Source organism: Aotus nancymaae, unplaced genomic scaffold (genome assembly GCF_030222135.1).
Source record: "Aotus nancymaae isolate 86718 unplaced genomic scaffold, 86718_ANA_hifiasm-v0.15.2.pri h1tg000089l, whole genome shotgun sequence".
Lineage (NCBI taxonomy): Eukaryota > Metazoa > Chordata > Mammalia > Primates > Aotidae > Aotus > Aotus nancymaae.
Window position 1 is genome coordinate 22,200,835 of NW_026988504.1, and position 7,457 is coordinate 22,208,291.

A 7,457-nucleotide genomic window follows, 5' to 3' on the forward strand; every position below is an offset into this window, starting at 1 on the left:
ATATAGTATGGATACATCCATATGTTGTAACATGTATTACATATGTAGTAATGCGTACTATGTTTAAAAGCATTCAAGAGGAAGATAAACACCAAATTCAGTAATGGTGGTGACAGCAGGAGAGAGAGGGAAGAAAGTGAGGTTGGACAAAGGGCTTCAAACATGCTTTAGTTCTTTTAAAAAAAAGATACAAAGTAAATAAATATAACAGCTCAAAACTAGTCTCCTTGAGTTCTCCTCCTCAGTGACAACCATCCTCATACACCCCTGGTCTATCTTTCCAGAGACATTCTATGCACATGCAAGTATACATATGTACATGTATCCCCCACCCCACCTTCTTTGTAACTAGTGATGGTGGCAAACATTCCACATTGTTGAGCTGCACTTTTTTTTTTGAGATGCACTTTTTTTGTACTCAGCCAGGCTGGAGTACAGTGGTGCAATCTAGGCTTACCACAACCTTCACTTCCTGGGTTCAAGCGATTCTCATACCTCACCCTCCTGCGTAGCTGAGATTACAGGCACCTGTCACCATGCCCAGATAATTTTTGTATTTTTAGTAGAGATGGGGTTTGACCACGTTGGCCAAGCTGGTCTCGAACTCCTGACCTCAGGTGATCCACCTGCCTCGGCCTCCCAAAGCACGTGAGCCATGGCGCCCAGCCTGTCTCCTTATCTTTAAAATGTGGACAATAAAAGCATCTCCTCACAGGGCTGTAGGGAGGATTACAAGAGATAACTCATGGAAAGCTCTTGGCACAGTGCCTGGCAGAGAGTGGTGTAGGCTCCTCAAAGAATAGTCTTGTGCACACGTTGAATCAATGAGTGAGTGGAAGAAATGACTTAAGGTTGCCTGTTTATTTGCTGAGCACCTACCATGTGTCCAGTACAGCAATGAGCAGAGCACTGTTAATGCAGAGAAGCCACCGCAGCACACCCTAGTGTTCTTAACACAGACTACAGGGAATCAGGGAAGGGTTTCTGCAACCTGAATTTTGACGAGGAAGTGCTTGTAGGGGTGAACATAGTATCCGTCACTAGCGACGAGGGTATTCCGGGCGGTCAGGAGGTTCCTGCTCGACAGCTATGTAGGAGTGGGCGGTCAGCATCCCCTGGCGCGCCGGGAAGGCAGCTCGGTTGGGTAGAGGAAGCGCTGGAATCCATGCTCAGCTTTAGTCCTGTAAGCCGCATGACTTTGGCCAAGTTACTGAATGTCTCTCTACTTCCCTGACTGTAGAGAGTCTGTTAAGAATACTCACATGCCAGGAGGAGGCGGGGAAACGGGGAGGGGCAGGTGTCACTGGAGGGAAGGAGCGAACTGGAGAGCGTCCTCCTGAGAGGAGTGATGGCAGCAAAATTCGGCGCCTTCTCCCGCTTCTACAAGGACCGACACTTCCTGGGTAATCACTTTGATCAATGTGAGGAAGAACACTTGGAAATTGAACAAGCATCACTTGACAAGCCTATAGAATAGAAATTTCCAAGGAAACTATATTTCTTATATTGATGGAAATGTATGGAAAGCATACAGTTGGACTGAGAAACTAATTCTCAATGAAAATTATTTGACTGAATTACATAAGGATTCATTTGAAATCCTGCTATCCCTTCAGTATTTGGATTATCCTGCAATAAAATACAGTCTATTGAAAGACATACATTTGAACCACTACCATTTTTACAGTTTATAAATCTTGGTTGCAATTTATTCACAGAACTGAGCTTTGGAACGTTTCAGGCCTGGCACGGAATGCAGTTTTTACACAAGTTAGACCTGGGTATTTCCCAAAGGCATAGTGCTTTATGGAGTCTGATGGTGATTTATTAGAATGCTCAATCGCAATCCTCTAACAACTGCTGAAGATCCATATTTGTTTAAATTGCCAGCATTAAAATATGTAGACATGGGAACAACACAAGTCTCACTTATAACAGTTAAGAACAGCCTCATGATGACTCTTGAATTGAAAAAACTGATCTTACCTAGCCATATGGCCTGCTGCCTCGGCCAATTTAAAAATAGCATTGAGGTTGTCTGCAAGACAGTCAAGCTGCATTGCAACAGTGCATGTCTGACAAACACCACACATTGTCTTGAACAAGTATCTATAGGGAATCCCGAAGGAGCATTCATGAAGGTGTTACAAGCCTGGAAGAAGCACACGAGCACTGAGCTGACTATTGAGCCTGAGACGCCCTCAGACAGCAACGGCATCAACTTGTCAGGCTTTGGGAGTGAGCAGCTAGACATCAATGATGAAAGTGACGTTATCAGTGCACTAAGAAGATGTGGAATCAACGTTGTTACCGTTCATTAAACTGCTTTTTTCAGATTCACAAGATGGTGACAGGCTCCTGGGTATTCTGAAAAACAATACAAAGAGCCCCTCTCTTCAACCTGCATCCAACAACTCAACTTACGAAAATAAATTGAGAAAGCTGTATTTTCTGGAAAATGTGTTAGATGCAGATATTCAAGAAAAAAAACGATGAGGTTAAAAGGGAAGAAAAAACTGCCACGCTTGTACAGTCCAGCCTTTTAGGTCCCAATTTTTTTTTTTATTTTTTATTTTTTAGAGACAGGGTCTCACTATGTTGCCCAGGCTGAAGTGCAGTGGCTATTTAGAGGCGCAATCCCACTACTGATCAGCACGGGAGTTTTGACCTGCTCCATTTCCGACCTGGGCCGGTTCACCCCTCCTTAGGCAACCTGGTGGTCCCCCGCTCCCGGGAGGTCACCATATTGATGCCGAACTTAGTGTGGACATCCAATCGGCACAGCACACTACAGCCCAAAACTCCTGGGCTCAAGCGATCCTCTCACCTCAGCCTCCCGAGTAGCTGGGACTACAGGCACGCGCCACCGCGCCCGGCTTAGGTCCCAAATTTAAACGGCTCAAATTTTTCAGACAAAATTAGAAACTGCCCAACCACAGGAAAACAGCTTGGCAAAGATTCAAAGTGTAGGCAAAAGCTTGCAGAGAGCAGAGTCCTCATGGGCCCAAGGAGCATCCAGAAAAGGCACTTCGAAGAGGGGGGAAAGCAGAGCATCAGGAGGGAACAGAGTGCCCAGGCATTTGTGGAAAACACTGCCAAAGGAAAAAAGCCTGGGAGTACAGCCCCAAGGGAGCTGGAATAGCCTCACATGGTGCAGTGGCCCGAGAAGTTAATGTGAGAAGTTAGTCTACACCAAGCCTTTGTTCACCTAAGAGCATAAGAGAGCAGTCTCCTCTTTGCTGAAACCCTTCTCCATGGGCGGGCCTTCTGCCTCCACCCCTGCAAAAGCCCTACCTGAGGTCAGAAACAGATCGAAAGACTTAACCTACATCAATTTGGTTTTAGAAAAATGCAAAGGCTAGAGTTAAAAATATGAAGGCTGAGAGAGATCCAAGATGGCTGATCACTAGCAGCTTGGGATCGTAGCTCCCAGTGAAAGCGCAGAGAACGAGAGGATGCCACACTTTCAGATGAATTTTTATTGCTCACGGACCAAGAGATTCCCAGCGGAGGAGCCCCACGGGTCGCCAAGGTGACTCTTGTGGCTGGTGCGGCGGTTTTGCTGGCACCTCAGCACTGCAGTTCTTGGTGCAGAGTCCGGAGATTCCCAGGCAGAAAAGCACCATTAATCTTAACACCGCTGTTTTGGCTGGCGCAGTGGATTGCTCAGATTTCAGCACTGGGAATCAACAAGTTGGATGTCCGCTCAGAGACCTAGTTAGAAAGTCGGTAATTACAAAGACGACAGAGGGATAAATATATAATGAAGGGAAGAAACCAGCCTAAAAAGGCAGAGAATACTCAAAATCAGAATGCCTCTCCCTCTACAGGGGATCACAGTTCCTCATCAGCAATGGAACAAGGCTTAATGGAGAACGAGTGTGTTCCATTATCAGAAGCAGGTTTCAAAAGGTGGGTGATAAGAAACTTCTGCGAATTAAAAGAGCTTGTTCTAACCCAATGCAAAGAAACTAAGAACCTTGAAAAAAGGTTTGACAAAATGCTAACGAGAATGGACAATTTAGAGAGGAATATAAGTGAATTGATGGAGTTGAAAAACACAACACAAGAACTTCACGAAGTATGCACAAGTTTAAACAGTCGAATTGATCAAGGAGAAGAAAGGATATCAGAAGTCGAGGACCAGCTCAGTGAAATGAAACAAGACGACAAGATTGGAGAAAAAAGGATAAAAAGGAATGAGCAAAGTCTCCAGGAAATATGGGACTATGTAAAACGACCTAATTTACGTTTGATAGGTGTACCTGAATGTGACAAAGAGAATGAATCCAAGTTGGAAAATACTCTTCAGGATATCATTCAGGAAAACTTTCCCAACCTAGCAAGGCAGGGTAATATTCAACTCCAGGTAATACAGAGAACACCACAAAGATATTCTTCAAGAAGACCAACCCCAAGGCACGTAATTGCCAGATTTATTAGGGTTGAAATGAAGGAGAAAATACTAAGGGCAGCCAGAGAGAAAGGTCAGGTTACCCACAAAGGGAAACCTATCAGACTTACAGCAGATCTCTCAGCAGAAACCCTACAAGCCAGAAAAGAGTGGGGACCAATATTTAACATCCTTAAAGAAAAGAACTTTCAACCCAGAATTTCATATCCAGCCAAACTAAGCTTTACAAGCGAAGGAAAAATAAAATCTTTTGCGAACAAGCAAGTACTTAAGAGATTTCACCACCACCAGGCCTGCTTTACAAGAGCTTCTGAAAGAAGCACTATACATATAAAGGAACAACAAATATCAGCCTTTCCAAAAATATATCAAAAAGCAAAGAGCATCAACACAATGAAAAATTTACACCAACTAATGGGCAAAATAGCCAGCTAGCATCAAATGGCAGTATTAAACTCATATATATTCAAATTGGACAAAAAGCCAAAACCCATCGGTATGCTGCATCCAGACCCATCTCACATGCAACGATACACAAAGACTCAAAACAAAGGCATGGAGGAAGATTTACCAACCAAACAGAGAGTAAAAATAAACAAATAAATAAAAAGTAGGAGATGCAATTCTCGCCTCTGATAAAACAGACTTTAAAGCAACAAAGATCAAAAGAGGCAAAGAAGGACATTACATATTGGCAAAAGGATCAATGTAACAAGAAGAGTTAACGATTCTATAGATCAATGAGACAGAAAATTAACAAGGACATCCAGGACTTGAACTCAGACCCGGAACAAGTAAATCTAATAAACATTTATAGAACTCTCCACTTTAATACACAAAACACGCATTACCACCTCACACCTATTCCAAAAGTGACTACATAATTGGAAGTAAATCGCTCCTCAGTAATCGCATAGCATTTCATAGGTTTAAATGAAATATTGGTTGGCTGCTTGTTTGTTATTTTCTTCCCTTATTCCTTCCTGTCTACATCATTAAGCATAATTATTGGTATAAAAGAGATTTTCAATACCCATTTCTAAACTGCATTCTAGCCTGGGCAAGAAAGCAATACTCCCATCCTCTCTCTCTTTTTCTCTTCCTTTCTCTTCCTCTTCTTCTTTTTCCTTTCTTCCTTTAAAAAAAAAAAAAATATGAAGACTACTAAACCATTCATACATTCCAGAAAACAATACCACCGCTTTCATAAAACTCACTCCCATGTGGTCCACAGAACACCCAAGGCCAAAAAGAGTCGAAAGTTCAGAAAGAAAAGTTCTCTTAACAGACTGATACTCGCGAAGAGGCCTCCGTTCTCTGCACTGAAGAGCCTCATAAATTCCCCTTCAAAAGGGGCTTTTTCATATTTAGGAGACTTGAGTCCTTTTCCAGAAACATTTGCTCCTTCAGAACATTTTATAGGAAACACTAATGTTAAAAACACCACTGCAGGAAATGCCTTTGAAGAAAACATTTTTATGGGAAACACTGCTATGCCAGAAGGCACCATCTCTGAAAACACAACCTACAATAATTCTTCTGAGGCAGATTCCACTGGGACTGCATTCAACTTAGAGCCAACTGTTAAACAAACCAATGAAACACAATGGGAATACAACAAGCTGGGCACTGACCTGTCCCCTAAGCCCAAAAACTTCAATTACTCACTGCTCTCGTCCCCAGGTGATCAGATTGAAATTCACCTAAACCAGCAGCTATGGTCCCTCATCCTCATTTGTCATGTTATCCGGAGCTTGAAAAATGGACTGCTCTGAGACCCATGTGCAATTAGCCTGTGCTAAGCTCATCTCCAAAACAGGCCTCCTGATGAAGCTTCTCAGTGAACAGCAACAAGTAAAGATGTCCAAGGCAGAATGGGATATGGACCAGTGGAAAACTGAGAACTATGTTAGCAACAGCACGGAAGCCCAGAGTGAACAGAAAGAGCAGAAGTCAAGTGAGCTCACTTAGGAAGTTGCAGGATATGGCTACAACAACAAACTCATCTTGGCAATATCTGCGACTGTATAGTCAATAATAATTTTCTGTCTCATTGAGATTTATTCTCATAGAAGGGCATCAAAGGAAGATAAAGAAGGATCCTCAAGCGGCATTTCCAGATTTCTGCCACACAGGAGTTAATCATCTCAAAGTGGCTTTTTCTCATTAAGATGGCCACTCTGGCTTAGGGATACGTACAGACCTCTCAGTGCCATACACATGAAAAACATGGCATAAAAGCTGCATAACAAGGAATCTTCCAATGAGGACGAGATCTTCAACAGGGACACTGGGGACTGCAAAGCCTCAACAGAGAGGACCCCAACTGAAGAGTCTGCTGTTGAAGGGGAGGAGAGTGAGGCCCTGCTGTAGGAGAACCCTTAGTGACCCCAGTCCACCTCAGGCCTCCTGCAAAATACTTACTTTTCTATTATAAAAGAATATAACTAATTCTAGCCATGCAGTATGACATTTAAATGCGTAGTTAAATATTTATGCATAAATAACAAGGACCATCAGAAAGAAAAACAGGACTGAAGCCACCGGCCCACAAATCCACCAGAGGCAGCGGGCAGGGGAAGCGCATCCACCAGAGGCAGCGGGCGGGGGAAGCGCATTCACCAGAGGCAGCGGGCGGGGGAAGCGCATGCACCAGAGGCAGCGGGCGGGGGAAGCGCATCCACCAGAGGCAGCGGGCAGGGGAAGCACAGGGCCTTCTTGCCCTCCCTCATTTCCCAGTCTAATTAGTCACCCAGACCTGAAAACATACCCTCAGGGAGTGGAGATTTTACAATTAAATACTGTTGTTCTTGGGAAAAAAAAAAAAATCTCACATGCCAAGGATCTTGTGAGATCCCGCGACCACACGTAGGCGAAGACGCCCTTCATCTAGAAAGCACAAAACTCTCAAGCCACCAGGTACCTGCCGCCCAGGTTCAGAGCTCCGCGCTTATGGGCCTGGGCTCCCTCTTCAGGCATGCGCAGTGGGCCGGAGGCGCGGCCCGTCAGGCACTGCGGTAGGCGCCCCAGGGGCTGGCAGGAC

General features: G+C 44.2%; 1 pseudogene; it reads left to right on the forward strand.

Moving 5' to 3' along the window:
- Nucleotides 1–1,842: 1,842 nt before the first annotated feature.
- Nucleotides 1,843–6,919, forward strand: LOC105711326 (leucine-rich repeat-containing protein 37A2-like; annotated as a pseudogene).
- Nucleotides 6,920–7,457: the final 538 nt, after the last annotated feature.